The following is a 16,176-nucleotide window of genomic DNA, read 5'->3' as shown; positions in this document are numbered from 1 at the left end:
GTTTGAATCAGTCATTCATCTTAAAGTAATAGGAATGTAAAACCCAAATTGTTTTTAATTTTAAAAACAAGAAAAACTGAATTACAATGATAATGTGCTTGAATTTTTAAGTATAAAAAGAATGACTACCTGATATAAATTAAAATTTTAGTCTTTGTTATTTTGTAAAATTGTACTCATTTTCTCTGTGTAATATAAAGAATTTTTTTTTAGCCTTTGAACACATACCATAAATTAGATAACTTTTCTTGGCATGCAGTTTTTCAATCACACTACTGCTGTAATTGATAATCAAAGGGAGATTGAATCCATATCTTACAAATGTAATCATAAATAGATATTTCACACTAATGTTGGCAAGTGTGATCTGAAGTATTGGACAGATGTGTAATATAAAGAGATTAAGCTGACATCCATGTTTCTGATAGTAAGGTGTGGATTCCAGAGACACAGAGAGCTAGGGAATGATGGAACTAGACATCCAAGTGTAGTGTTAAAGAATAGGTTTGGGGAGTGAAGGCAATGACTCAATTTTGTAAAACCTTCTTTTGTGATTCTTATTCCATGCTGTATAATGTATTTTCATTTATTATTTTTAAAGGAAGGAATATAATACATATTAGGTCTTGCCATGGGTCTTTTTAGAATAACCTGTGAAGTAAATATTCTTTCTAACCTTTTTATAGCCCATGTAATTTTTTTTATGGGTCAAGCAATTATGTGCATATTCCTTAACAAGGATTTTCTTTTAAAAAAATAGAATTTTCTATCATGTATTTAAGATACTGTTCCCTCAGCCAGACTTGAAGGAAATCCTTGTAGGCAGGGGTTATACTCTTAGATTGGTAAGAAGATTCACTTTCTTAGACTTTGTACTGTAGAGGACCCTACGTTAGTCCTGGTTGAGCTCTGTCTTTTCCCATGGGCCATGAAGTCCATAGGGCTAGTTGGATATACTCACCCTCTGACTAAGCCTCTCATAACTGAAAATGAGCATAAATTCCTAAATCCAGGATTCAAGGTCTGGGTATGATCAAGCAACCTGTCTTATTCCTGGTCCCCTTTACCTTGCTCATACAATTCTGGTCAAGCACTTGTCTTATTTTATTCTTTGAAACGTCAGGTTCATCTTTGCCTTAAGATCTTGCATTAGATGTTACCTCTGCTTTCTATACTAGGATCTCCATTCAGAAGAATAAATACTTTCCTGAGGTCAGCTGGCTAGCTTCCTTGCTTGCTGTTTCCTTCTTTCCTTCTTCTTTTTAAAAGATTTCTCTTTCTTTCTTTCTTTCTTTCTTTCTTTCTTTCTTTCTTTCTTTCTTTTTCTTTCTTTCTTTCTTCTTTCTTTCTTTCTTTCTTTCTTTCTTTCTTTCTTTCTTTCTTTCTTCTTTCTTTCTTCTTTCTTTCTTTCTTTCTTTTCTTTCTTCTTTCTTTCTTTCTTTCTTTCTTTCTTTCTTTCTTCTTTCTTCTTTCTTTCTTTCTTTTTCTTTCTTCTTTCTCTTTCTTTCTTTCTTTCTTTCTTTCTTTCTTTCTTTCTTTCTTTCTTTCTTTCTTCATGAGAGACACACAGAGAGAGAGAGAGAGAGAGGCAGAGACACAGGCAGAGGGAGAAGCAGGCTCCCTGCGTGGAGCCCTATATGGGACTTGATCCTGGAACCCTGGGTTCACTACCTAATCCAAAGGCAAACACTCAACCACTGAGCCACCCAGGTACCCCTGTAGTTGGCTTTCAGGTGAAATGTCACCTCCTCAAAGAGCTTTTCATTGACCATCTATGTCAAATAAATTATTTTGTTTCTACTTCTTTTTAAAATATTTTCTAAGGTATGTATGTGTATGTGCGTGTTGGTCTATTTGTAATACAAATTCCCTGAGAGCAGAACTTTGTCTTTTTTTTGGTTGTCTGATCTTACTTATTTTGTCACTCTCAGAAAATCTCATTTTTGACTGGACTCAGACTTAGAGGTAGAAGCTCTCAGAGAGGACAGCCTCCGTCTCTTGGCAATTTGTACCTAGCGTTTTTCTTTGGCCTCCTTCCTTCTCTTGGCCAAAAATTTAACATATTCTGCAGCCTCTTCCTTATTTTTCTTAGTATGCTGTTTCTTCAAAGCAATACGCCGACGTTTGTGTTGGAGGACACATTGAGTAACAAGACGCTGAATCTTGGGTGCTTTGGTTTTAGGTTTCTTAACTTCTTTGTTTAGGAGCTTTCTAACAACATACTGGTGGACATTGTCTCTTGACAGATTAAAAAGCTTTCAGATTCTGCTGGCTCTTTTGGGCCCCAGGCGATGAGGCACAGTAGTATCAGTGAGTCCAGGAGTATCCTTCTCCCCTTTTTTCACAATAACCAAATTGAGAACACTGAGATTGACATCCACAATGCAACCCCAAACAGATTTGCACTTCCTCTCTCCAGTCCTCCTCGGTCAGTAGCAGGAATGCCCCTTACTCAGCAGCAGGTGGACAGGGCCATGGGTCAAGACACCCTGCTTCATGGGGAAGCCTTGTTTGTCATTGCCACCACTGATTCGGGCCACATAACCCTTCCATTCCTCCCCCAGAGCATCAGCAACAACTTCTGCGCTCATCATTCACTTCAATGAGTTTCTGGCAGCCAGTGGCTGGGAAAAAGATGTTCAGCTTTATTCTGAAGTGGCCTACCACCTCGGAGGTGCCACGAAAAAGAGACCAGAACTTCGTCTTTTCATCATTGTCCTTGTCTTCTGCCAAACCTCTAGTGCCCAGAATGGCCCTAGAACATAAGAAACACTCAATAAACATTTGATGAATCAATGACTATTGAATGAATTATCTGGAATAATCTACATATTTGATAAATATATAATGTTTGAATGAATGAATGAATGAATGAATACATTCTTTTTTTTTTTAAAGATTTTATTTATTCATGAGAAAAAGAGAAACAGAAACAGAGATACAGACAGAGGGAGAAGCAGTCTCCATGCAGGGAGCATGACGTGGGGCTTGATCCCAGGTCTCCAGGATCAAGCCCTGGGCTGAAGGCAGGCGCCAAACCGCTGAGCCACGCAGGCTGCCTGAATGAATGAATAAGTGAAAGGTCACATCATTTTTCTGACTCCAAAGCTTATGGTCATTTCATTATTACACACTAACTATACTTTTTCTCTGAACTCAATTGTACCCTTGTGCTCTTACCGAGTTTGAGACAACAGAATGTTTGTACAGTGTAAAAAATGTCGCAGATTCTTTTCTTTCATACTCTTCTTTGCATTGTGACATGACAGTTCCTCCTGTCAATAAGTGGAACCTATCCCTCCTCCTTGTATATAGGTGAGCCATATCAAATGCTTTGCATGATGTGTCACTCTAAACATGATGGCAAGCAGAGTAGCTTTCCTCCTCTTACTGCTGTGGAAAACCCTAGGACAACCATTTTAAAAAGCCAATGCTGTTTTATTAGGTTCTGAGAAACATGTGGCACAGTCCCCTCAATTGCCCCAAGATTGACTGTCAACTGTCAAATGTATAAGGGTGATATCATTTTGGATCATCCATCCTTCAGCTGACCTTCCAAATAATCACAGCCACAAGACTGAGTTCAGTAGTTATCAAATGAGCTCGTTCAGTCCAGAAGAATTATCCAGCTAAACCAAAGAATTATGAGTCAAATACATGGTGGTGGTTGTTTTAACCACTAAGTTTGAGGGCAATTTGTTACATAGAAAAAAGCTAACTGATAGTGAGACTATATGGAAAAAATAAAAACGGGGGATCCCTGGGTGGCACAGCAGTTTGGCGCCTGCCTTTGGCCCAGGGCGCGATCCTGGAGACCAGGGATCGAATCCCACATCGGGCTCCCGGTGCATGGAGCCTGCTTCTCCCTCTGCCTATGTCTCTGCCTCTCTCTCTCTCTCTCTCTCTCTCTCTCTTTCTCTCTTTGACTATCATAAATAAATAAGAATTAAAAAAAATAAAAATAAAAATAAAAAATAAAAATAAAAACGGGACCTGCTACAACCATGCCCTTGTAATTCAAGTAGCTTCTTCTTCTTTTTTAAGATTTTATTTGTTTGAGAGGCAGAATGAGAGAGAGAGAGAGAGAGAGAGAGAGCACAAGCAGGTGCAGAGGGAGAGGGAGAAGCATATTCACCTACCGAGCAGGGAGTCCAACATGGGGCTCAATTCCAGGACCCTGAGATCATGACCTGAGCTGTAGGCAGATGCGTAACCAACTGAGCCACCAGGTGCCTCAAATTCAGTTAGCTTCTTAAAATGTAAATATTAAACTGAGATACAAAGAAATCATATTGCAATGGCCATTCCTGAATACTCTGTTAGTGAAATGCTTCATTTGTTTGACAGAAGAGGAAAGATTAGGATTTGTCTTGATATAATTGAATTTGATGAGTCACTTTTTATCTATATCATAGGTGATATTTAAGTGAAAAACCAGAAACAAGTCACAATTTAAATATTACAGAGGTAGAATTAGAATAGATAAAAGGCAGGTTTTCTCCTAGATGCTGACATTACAGGATTTGCTGTGAGTGTGTGGTAAAGTTGGAATAATAGTAGTGGGACCTCAACTTTAGAACATCCTTTTCGATCCACAGCTTCAATAAATTTTGATGTTATAAGTGATACCAAAGTTATGATTGAACATCAAGTCATTTTAATATCATGTAATGGCATATTTTGATACACACACTGAGAAACACCATATTATTTTGCTTAAGAAAAGAAGTTTTGCTGAGAAAAGTTGTGGCCTCCAAACATATTCCAATGAATGATTCCAGTACCACACTAATCTGATACTTGAATTTGAATTGCTAATATTATAAAAATTTTCTGCTTATGCTACCACTGTTTATACTTACTCTTGCTAAGCCAGATGTCTAATATCCATCCTGCACCTACACATTAAACTGCTAATCTTGGGGAAGAAAAAAAATGCAATAGCTTATTTTTGTTGTTATTACAGTTGATCTCTAAGATGTAAGGATAAGACCGATTTTTATCATAATATAATTTATTATATTGGTGTGTATTCCCTTGTCTTCTAATGTTTTTCTAGGCCATCTGATATTTTGAACTATCCTGCCAATGGCATTAGGGTTCAGTCTGTAGTATTATGGCTTCCTGGATCAGAAAATCATGTACGTGATTCCCTCATCTCATATAAGTGGTCTGTCCAAGCCACTCCAAAGTCCATCTGCCAGTATAGACATTATTACTGTAATGAAGGAATGAAATGAAGTTTCTCATAATTTACTAGAAAATGAATTCTTTACATACTAACAACAACAAAAAGGAACAAAGGATTGAGAATGGAGTCTATCTTTATATCAGTCAAGTAAAGACCTTGAAATAGAGTAGAACCTTCTATACACATCCAATATCTGTTTTGCATTAATACTTTCCTCTTTCTCTCTAAGTACAGTATCTTAGAATTTCCAATGATGAAAGCCTGGATTCATCCAATCTTGACCATATTTTTTTCTGAGCGAGCCTTTGTGAAATACTTTACATTTTCCTCTTATGGTGTTTTAAAATATGTCCAAAAGTCATTGGTTCTCCTCTTCTCAAAAGGCATAGCTTAATTCTTACCCTGTCGGCTAGATTTAGTAACTATTTTCTAATTAAAGAGAATGTGGCAGAAGTGATGGCATGTGACTTTTGAGACAAGGTCCTAAAGGGCACTGTGGTTTCTTTCTTGCTCTTCCCTGGAGAAGCCAACTGCCATGTTGTGAGGATGTTGAAGCAATCCTGTGGAGATGTCCATGTAGCAAGGCAAAGAGATCTCCTTTCAACAACCATTTTGGAAGCATCTGGACCATCTTAGACACATATCTTCCAGCCCCAGTCATATCTTTAGATGACTTCAGTCTTTACCAACATTTTTACTGTGATTTCATGAAGGAACCAAAGCCACAACCCTTTAGCAAAACTGAATTTCTGACCCACAGATATAGTTCAATAATAAATGTTTATCGTTTTATTTTTTTAGTTTTTATTTAAATTCCAATTAGTTAACATACAGTGTAATATTAGAGGTGTTCAATATAGTTAGTCATTTAGTACTTCCATGTAACACCCAGTGCTCATCACAAATGAATTCCTTAATCCCCATCACCTATTTAACCCATTCCCCCACTCACCTCCCCTTTGGTAACCATCAGTTTGTTCTCTATAGTTAATGTTTATTATTTTAAATAATTATGTGTTGAGGCTATTTGTTACAGCAATAGGTAACTAATACATCCACTAGAGCAACCAGTGAATTTAATAAAACCATCAAATAAAAATGTTTCTCCAATGTTAATTGCCAATAACAATTGGCAATTGTTTCCTCTCTTGAAAATGAATAGTTTGTCTTAAATGTATTCTTCCTCCTTCCATGAAATCTTGTGAGTGTATTTTCAGGAATTTGTAAGTTTTATGATATGGGCAATTAAGAGAAGGGCTCCATGTTTAATTATAATATAAAAAGTATAGAGCTGAGAAACTATAAATATATATAAAATTAGATATAAGTATGTAAGTATGGAGTTTCCTGGTCCAAGATGTTATTAATGCAAATTTACTGACACATGAGCATCTTTCCCCCTGTATCTCTATACTGGCATGTGAGGACATTTTTTGCTTTGAAGATTTATAAAAGGAAAGAGTCTGGGATTGGGAAATGATGCTAATAGTGGGAGACTAAGTAAAATCTGAGAATGTGTGTTTCATGGCCAGCTCCTTGGATTATATTTGATTTCCTATAGTAGAGAAGGAAGGGCCATAAGCTGACTTAAACATCAAGAAAGAGTGTATCACCTAGACTGATAATCATCTGTGCTTTGCCTAGAGATGCATAGAATATGAAACCTAATTATGAAAGAGGTCTTTCATAAAAACCATCAATATCTTGTATTTCAACATATCTTGGAATACCTTGAGGTACATGGAAGATGCCTTGTAAAATATCCTAAGGGAAAGGAAGTTGAAAGTAACATAATGGACAGTGGCAGGAAGATTTTAGCAATTGGCTTGACAGGCATAACTGGGGCAAGTACACATAAAAGCAAGAGGAAAGGAGTGGGGTGGACCCCGTGTCATGATTTGCAGTGGACAGGTTGTTTGCTCATGTGAGACACTCCTTTGAGCATACCTAGAAAACCTGGGAATTCTAAAGGGGACAAATCTCTTGGTTGTTAGAAATCTTGTGGGTGAGGAAAGTGCATTTACTTATAGCTGCAATCTCAGAGGTCTTAGACACACATTCTGGTTCATAAATATGCTTCCAATTTCTAAATGTCTCTCCCCTTTCTTTCTCCTTTCCTCTCTCCTTTCTTCATTTCTTCCTCCTCCCTTTTCTCCCCGTCTTCATGTTTCTTTCCTTCCTTCTCCCCATCCTAGCTTTTCCTTTTTATCTGTTTCTCTTCATTCTTCCTGGTGTCTAACCTCATTCCCTTTTTTTCTGTCTTTCCTTTTTTATTTTACATATTTTGATTAGTCACCTTCTAGAATCTGGATGCACTGGCTGAATTAGGTCTATGATTCCAATTGGCTTTATTGACATAGGCTCTTTGATATACATGCATGCATGCACATGTACATGCACGTGCACACACACACACACACACACATACCCCTCCTGCTTCATTTTAGACAACTCATTCTGTTTGCTAACTCTACTAAGGGTGTTTTTGACCTCACTCTATGGCCTGTCACACATCTTTGGAATTTAGAAAATTTAGTAATCATCTTATGTCATTCCAGACTTCTGTTAGTGGAGGCTGAGTAATACCTCGGAGATTTTCTATTGCAGCAGGTTGAAACCTGGCATAAATTTTGACACCCAGATGCAATATTTCTTCCTAATTGTATGGCTCATAGTTACTTAATAATGCATTGTTTTCCCAAATAAAACTCAGCGGAGGTACAACATCTGGTTTCTAGTGAAAAAGCTAACTTAATTTACTCAAATCCCTGGTGTGATTTACAAAGCACCAAAGAAGGTGGAACGCTTTGACACATTGTAGAATACTGACTAACTGTGTCTACATTGGCAAGGGTTTTCTAAATGGCTCATTTAAAGCAATCAGGGAATCTTTTATTTGGTACCTCCCTGACAGCGAAAATGTTTACATTTCTAAATGAAAACCTTTTTCTTTGGGTGAAAACATTTCCAAAAAAAGTAAGTGCTTTGGTCATTACAAGCAAAGACAATGTTTTCCTTTGAACAGTGGTGATTGTAAAATGTTTTCCAAATATCCCCAAACATTATGAGGCAAATGTAAGTATTTGATAAATTCTTGGCTCTGAGTATTAGTAAAATTTCAAGCAAGTTCAGATTTTTAAATAGGCTATCAATTCTTGCAGTAGAATAGTTGGATGTTTGAAAATGCATCCAAACTATAACAATGGAAAATTGATTGCTGATGTGAAAAAAATCATCAGGGTTATTGATATCGACCTTCACTTTTTATAAATTACTAACAAAACTGTTTCACTGTTGTATTTTTAATTAAATTTGCTTCTTTGACATGGTGAACTCCGACTTTGAGGCTATCTTCTGCACAATGTGGTAGGTACTATCAAAGAAAAAGTCAAAAAAAAAAAAAAAAAAAAAAAAAAGAAAAAGTCAAAATTTGGCCTTGAGCAATAAAAATATCTTTTCCATAGTCATTTTTTTACCTTGCATGATAATTATTACATGGAGGGAAACAGGTGGTTAATCACTAGGTTTTATGCTTGTTGAGTTCATCATAACACAATCAGCGAAGTCCTAGTGAGATAAATAAACAAAACTAAATTTTCTACAACAAATATAGATGAATAAATATAATTTCCTACAAAAATAAATAGGAGCTATTGCCTTAGTTTAAATGATGATAGATAACTGCTAGTCATTGAGTAAAGGCAGAAGGTCACATGAGAAATTCTTATAAAATTTACAGTTTTACAATAGAATATGTGTAAAATTGATATGAAGTGATACCATTTGTGGCTAATTATAATCTTAGGTACATCAAGGTACCTACTCATTAATATTTTTCAGATTTTGTCTTTATTTATATATCAGTTCCCAAGGTCAGTGTGTGCTTCATTCACATAGTCTTGTGTCAACATGTATATTTAATATTTGCATCTTTGGTTGGCTTTTAAAATCAACAATGAATTGGAAGAATTCAAACTTTAAGATTTTCAAAATCTACGTCTGTTAATAAATTATGTTACGGTCTCTCACATAAATTATCTCCCGTAACTCTTTACAACTGCCTCATCCCATAATATTACTGTTCCTTTGTGGCAAGATGAAGCAAGTCAGAGTGCGCTAAGTTGCATTGGAATTTAATAAAAAGTGAGAATATTTGTTCCATCTGATTATTTACATTTACTCATTTATTTTTTTAAGGATTTTATTTATTTATTTATGAGAGGCAGAGACACAGGCAGAAGGAGAAGCAGGCTTCATGCAGGGAGCCCGACGTGGGACTCTATCACAGGTCTCCAGGATCACACCCTGGGCTAAAGGCAGTGCTAAACCTCTGAGCCACCCAGGCTGCCCTTCTCCTTTAATAACATTTATGTTTTAACCTGATTCTCTCATTGAATGTAATATTCCAGTCAGCTCTATGACAAAATTATATTTTATACTGATTACCAAATTGAGCCTTAGTTTTCTTGTATTTTAAATACAATTACTGGGATCCCTGGGTGGCGCAGCGGTTTAGCGCCTGCCTTTGGCCCAGGGCGCGATCCTGGAGACCTGGGATGGAATCCCACATCGGGCTCCCAGTGCATGGAGCCTGCCTGCTTCTCCCTCTGCCTGTGTCTCTGCCTCTCTCTCTCTCTCTGATGTGACTATCATAAATAAATAAAAATTAAAAAAAAAATCTTTAAAAAAAAAATAAATAAATACAATTACTTACCTTTCAAGATGTTTTATGTGTATTAAGTATAATACATGTAAAGATTCTTGGCACTTATTAAATGTATACCGAGACACTGTGCCGTTAAGTAAGGAGTTATACAAGAAGATATTGCTGATTAATTCACACTTTGCATATGGACATATACAGGCCACTTCCTACAAATATTGTGAAAATCACATAACAGATATAATGATGACTTCCAAAAATAAGTGCTATCTATTTTCCTGTTCTGTTGGTATTTTGCTTTAATTATCCTAATTTAAGTTGGTCACACAAAACAGTATTTATTCATTGAACACACATTTTGTGAGGTCCTATTATGTTGCTGGTACATTTCTAGAAGGTGATATGTAATAGTGAATCAAAAACAACCTCACAAAATTTGTCTCACAAATTTATATCCTAATGGTGCAGGGAGAAGAGATATACAAAGGAACACATAATACAGCGGATGATAATAGATAGTTGTATCTGTCAAGGTTCTCCAGAAAAACAGAACCATTAGGGTGTGTGTGTGTGTGTGTGTGTGTGCGCGTGAATAAAGAGATTTGTTTTAAGGAATTAGCTGATGTGACTGTGGGGGCTGACAAGACCAAAATTTATAGGGCAGGAAAGTCAGACAAGAGGTGATATTACAGGCTTGTGCGGAAGGCCTGTAGGGCAGGCTGGCAGGCTGAAGGTTCAGAAAGATTTCTATGTTAACAGTCTTGAAACAGTTTTTTTCTTCCCCAGGAAACCTCAGTTTTTGCTTTCATTTTCTTTTTTTGTTTTGTTTTTGTTTTTCAGTTTTTGCTTTTAAGGCTTTCAGTTAATTGGATGAAGTTCACCCATATTATGAAGGGTGATTTTAACTTAAAATCAGCTAACTGTAGATGTTAATCATGCCTACAAAATGACTTTATAGCAACATCTAGGCTTAGTGTTTTACCAAGCAACTGGGCACAGTATTGGAACCAAGCTAACACAGAAGTCACAATAATTTGGTGGGGGTGGGGGTGGGGGGGGATAAAGCATGATAAAGAAATGAAGTGATGGGGAAATATAAGTATTATTTCCAATAGGCTAGTTAAAGAAGACCTCTCTGATAAGTCAATGTTCCAACAGAAGTTCAACTAAGTGAGGTGTCAGCTATGGACAGATGGTTGAATAAAACATTTCACCTAGAGCAAAGTCCAAAGGCCTTAAGATAGGAACATGGTTAGCACAGTTTATGAATAGCAAAGAGAACATTTCACTTAAGGAGTAAAGAAAAGAGGGAGTGGTAGGAACATAAAGTAAGAGAAGTAGCCTAGGACAAATTGTGTAAGAATTTCTAGGTCATGGTAAACTTTGGCTTCTATTTTGAGTGAGATAAGGAACAGATGGTAGATGTAGAGCAGAGGAGATATCTACTGCAAGCCATACCCCTAGTACATAAAGGATGTAAATTAGTGACTCCAGCAGAAATAAGTTTGTCTTCGAGTATAATGGTAATTGGTGAATAGGATATGCACCATGAAAAAAGAAGAAAACCAAGGATGACCTCACATGTTTCTTTAGCCTAAATTACTAGAAAACTAGAATTATCGTTTGCTAAAATAGAAAGCAAAGACAGAGTTGATTGGGATGGGAGAGAGTAAAGAGTTAATTTGGAGATGCTTCTTGAATATCCAAGTAGAGAGGCTCAGTAGGAAGTGAGGAGTAGCTATTAGATAAAGACATGAGACTTTTTAACTTATCACATTGTTTAAACTAATAGGAGTGAAATAATAACTTGTAAAGATTAGAAAAAATAATTTAAAAAACTAAGTCTTGGGACATTTCAATGTTTAGAGTTCAGGAAAGTGAAAAGATCCAACCACAACAATAGCAAAAACAACAAAGTTGAAGCTGGATAAACATCTAAAATTTAGGAGTGTAAACAAACATGTCTGAAAGTTCTAGTCAAGGCTGTATTTCTTAAACTAGTGTAGAATTCTCCTCAATGAGTAAATTTTATGTTCAAATATATTTTCAGCATCCTTTGTATTATATTGCCCTACATGAAATTCTTGAATGAATATTTCTATATTAAAAGTTCTGTAGAAGGGGCAGCCCGGGTGGCTCAGCAGTTTAGTGCCTACCTTCAGCCCAGGGCCTGATCCTGGAGTCCTGGGATCGAGTCCCACGTCAGGCTCCCTGCATGGAGCCTGCTTCTCCCGCTGCCTGTGTCTCTGCCTTTCTCTTTGTCTGTCTCTCATGAGTAAATAAATAAAATATTAGAAAAAAAAGTTCTGTAGAAACCTAATAACAAATGAACATATTTAAACTGTTCAACACAGCATTAAAAATTTTTTTGATCATGAAAGCCTTTTGTTTTTAATAGCAGCTGATTAATTACATGGCCCCAAAACTTTTGTTCCTCTGCTACATTCTAGTCCAATACCCATTTTTATGTGATTTTCCTATTCCTCTAAAACTAATAGTTAATAGCATTGTCTCCTATTATTTTTTGGCACATATAATAATGGAGATGGGGAGAAGTGTCTAGATTTGGAATATCTTTTTAATTTCAAAATGAATAGAACTGGGTCATAAATGAAGGATGAAGGCAAGGGAGAGAGACAATTAAGGGTGATTAAAAGATTGTGGACTTAGCAGTTGCCTGTAACTGAGATGGGAAGGGCTTTGAGGATAAATATGAGACCAGGATTGCTTTGTAGGGTAGAGACTAAGTTAAATTTTATCCACTTGAAGATGTCAAAAGGCAACTGAACATTTGAGTCACACTCAAAGAAAATTTATTACTAGATAAATTTGGGAGTGACGAGCATAAGGTATTATTTATGTTCTGAACTGAATGAGATGACTGAGGTGGAATATAGAGAATAGCAGAAGCATTTAAGTCTGCATCTCTCCTCAACACAGAGAACTGTTATAGATGGACCAGGAATGACAGTGATTTTCTGGTGGAAGTTTTGATCTCCTCTTTATAACAGTAGAAGACCAAAGTCAGTAGTAGAGGAGAAAATATTACCAACATGTGAATCACTTGCTATGGTCACTTATAATCTTGTGATGGATGGTTCAAAGAAAATAATTTCAAGTTCCATCTTTTCCACCTCTTTCTAATCTAGTCCTGACAGCCCTCTCTCTCCTCTCTTCTCCCTTTCTCTCTCTCCATCCTAAACAGTTTATCTAATGTGTCATTGAAAAAGTGTCTTACATGCAATATGTGGGGAGTTGAAATCTTCACTCAGAGCATTTAATTATACTTTAAAATTTCTTCTAATCAAATCATTTAAAATATGAGATTCTGGGTAGTTCATTTATTGAAGAATTCTTTTCAGTAGATATTTTTCCTCCTGTGCATTTCCTTAACCAATTAGAGAAGTTGCGTTATTTTGTAAATACAGTCATTTTTGTCAAATTTCACTTGGAATGCTTTTGCATTTTTGCCTTTGTTTCTTTTTTCGGCATTGATTGCTGTTTGGCTTCATCAAATTAATGGTTTTGGAATCATTACACACAGTCATAGATTTGGGACGCAGTCATCAACATGAAGGGAAGGCTGATAACACTTGTTAAAAGACTTGAATAATTGTGTTTATTTTTAAATGCAAAATTAAGTAGAGGAAAGTCAGAAAGTCAGATTTCATTAATATTAAGCAACTATTCTCATCTTTGCAGTTGCAGGAAAAAGGCAAGAAATCAGCTTCACATTTCTCTACTGCAGAATGATAGTGTTGCATTTGTGGGGACTGCTTGCTTCTGCATGGGAAATGAAGTTATCCAGTGCTTGGGCATGTGGTGATAGGTCCAAAATAGTGCATGTGATATAGACAGTGTTTTCCCCACACTACACAAAGAAAGCAGTCTCTGAGAAGTTAAGTGGTGTTCTGACTGAATAATTACTAGGATAAGGTTTAAGCACCCATTTCTTAGCTGCATATAGCAAGATCTTTCTATGGCATCACCTTTCAGTATACCCAGCTCTTACGATGACTGGCTGATTCTCCTGCTACATGGCCATGGCCTTCCTCTTGTTGCATGCTGATTAAAAGAAGTCATGCAATTAGTACAGGTCCATTAAAAAAAAGAATCACTGTAAGAAAATAGAATCAAACCATTGATGCTTATCAGACTCTGACAAATCTAACTGCAACCAACATATGCTCTTTGCATGTAGATTTAAAACAATGAAAAGTCTGAAAGTCTGAATTCTAAGGAATTAAAATTTTGCCAGGGCACATAAAAGTGCTCAACTTTGGTGGTGCTTCACTGAAATAAAATGGACCAGGCCTGGGGCACCTGGGTGATGCGGTCATTAAGTGTCTTACTCTTGGTTTCAGTTTGGGTCCTGATCTCAGGGTCATGAGATTGAGCCCCACTCTCTCTCTCTCCCCCCACCCCGCCCCTTCCACTCATGCTATCCCTCTAAAATAAATAAATCTTTAAAAATGAATGAATGAGTGAATGAATGAATGAATGAATGGGCCGGGCCCAAGAGCACATAAAAGAGCTATCAATAAAAAGACATATTTTCTGATGTTGCAAGTATTTCATGACCCCTGAAAAAAAATTTCAAAAATAGAGGAATATTTCAAAAGATAAGAAAATCACCTCTAATTTTTAAAAAGAGACACCATGGAAGATATCTGTGGCATACTTTCAGTGCGTTTTTTTTATACCACTGATCCCATATTTGTTTTTTGTTTCCTGCCACATTTTATTTGTTGCCACATTTTATTTTAAATGTATTACCAACTTACTAAAATTTGTTAGTTAATACACAAAATAATAATAAATATTATCACATCATACATAACTGCTCTATAATGCATTTTTTTTTGTTGCCCTTCTGTTGAGATTTAGTATGTCTCACATTTTTTGTGAACAAAACCGTGATGAACATGTTGATTAAGTGTTACATTTAAAATCCTTAAGACTTAAATATGGAAGACATTTTTTTTAATTATGTAACATTTCCTCACATTTATCATTCAAGTAGACACAATCAGGAATAAAGGGAATTCCATTTTAAAAGCCCATTGTTTGGACTAGTTGATGGGAAATTGCCAATATTATGAAATAATTCGCTGAACTAAAATAAAAGCTGATGGGTCTGTATAGATGCAATGACAAGTGTGCTTTGATTCCAACATTTTGAAATTTGTTCAACCCTAGGCCTGGTGATATAGGCCAATACTGTTACAAATAATTTTTAGTATAATTAAGTCTAATCTCTTCAGAAATAACTTTTGCTTTCTAGTTAAAACATGACTGAACCGAATACCTTCATGGATCTTTTTCTGGAAGTCTTGTTTTTCCCTTTAGGGATGAGGTTAGTCATTATGTTGTAATTTTGATTATATGTAGAATGTTCATATTTATGTAGTTGCTGACACCTCTTCCTGTCATGATTCAAATGGACAAGAGTGAGTAGATAATAATGGTGATTTATTATAATAAAAGTAAACAAATACCTTAAATTCATCTAAAGGAGAAGCTTTACTCTGAAGACAGGTGGTATATTTAGGGCCACTTATAACTTTTATAGCATTTTCAATTTCCTTCTGCATTTTTCTCAAACAGAAATGTTTGATAACCCTAATAAATATGGAAAAATTAAATAGAAACTGGTGAAATTTGGAAGTTTTTGGCCCTGTGAGCAAATGACCAAGAAAGAATTCTTGAGATGTTTTTGGTGCAAAAAGATGATTTTTTATTGCATGAGGACAGGACCCGTGGGCAGAAAGAGCTGAACTGGGATTATGAGGAGTCCCTGATTATATACTTTTTAATTAGTGGAGGTTAGGAATAGCATAAGTCTCTAAGGAATTTGGAAACAAGGCTTTCAGGACCTTGAGGGACTATCTGCTGCTAAGATAAGATTACTTTTAGTTTTTAAAAAACATAAACATTAAAGCACTGAGGCAGCCATGAGTTCCTTGAGGAAGGTCACACTCTGCATATTTCAGGTATCTATCAGTGGGCTGAAAGCTGTAAGGAGATTTAATTTAAGCTACAGTTCTCCTCCCTTTGTTTTCCTCATCAGAGAAAATCTTATTAATTATCTTAAAAACTAATGTAAGTAGAAAGGAACTTTGATTATTTATTGACACATAATATATTGATTAGTTGGCATGTGTAATTTGTCCTGTTCAAAACCGTATCAGAAATTTAAATATTCCAAAATCTAGGTATTAATAAGTTGTATAACATGTTCATTGGTCCACTAGTGAAGATATGGATATCTGGATTCCTACTTATCTCTTGTATATATAGATCAGATCAGAGTGATAATTGT

The 16,176-nt window shown here is 36.0% G+C and overlaps 1 pseudogene; it reads right to left on the bottom strand.

The window, feature by feature from the left end:
• Positions 1–1,925: 1,925 nt before the first annotated feature.
• On the bottom strand, positions 1,926–15,448 carry LOC112657450 (40S ribosomal protein S6-like; annotated as a pseudogene).
• Between the last annotated feature and the right edge of the window lie 728 nt (positions 15,449–16,176).

Source organism: Canis lupus, chromosome 8, assembly GCF_003254725.2.
Source record: "Canis lupus dingo isolate Sandy chromosome 8, ASM325472v2, whole genome shotgun sequence".
Taxonomy (NCBI): domain Eukaryota; kingdom Metazoa; phylum Chordata; class Mammalia; order Carnivora; family Canidae; genus Canis; species Canis lupus.
This window is presented reverse-complemented; position numbering and strand designations above follow the sequence as displayed.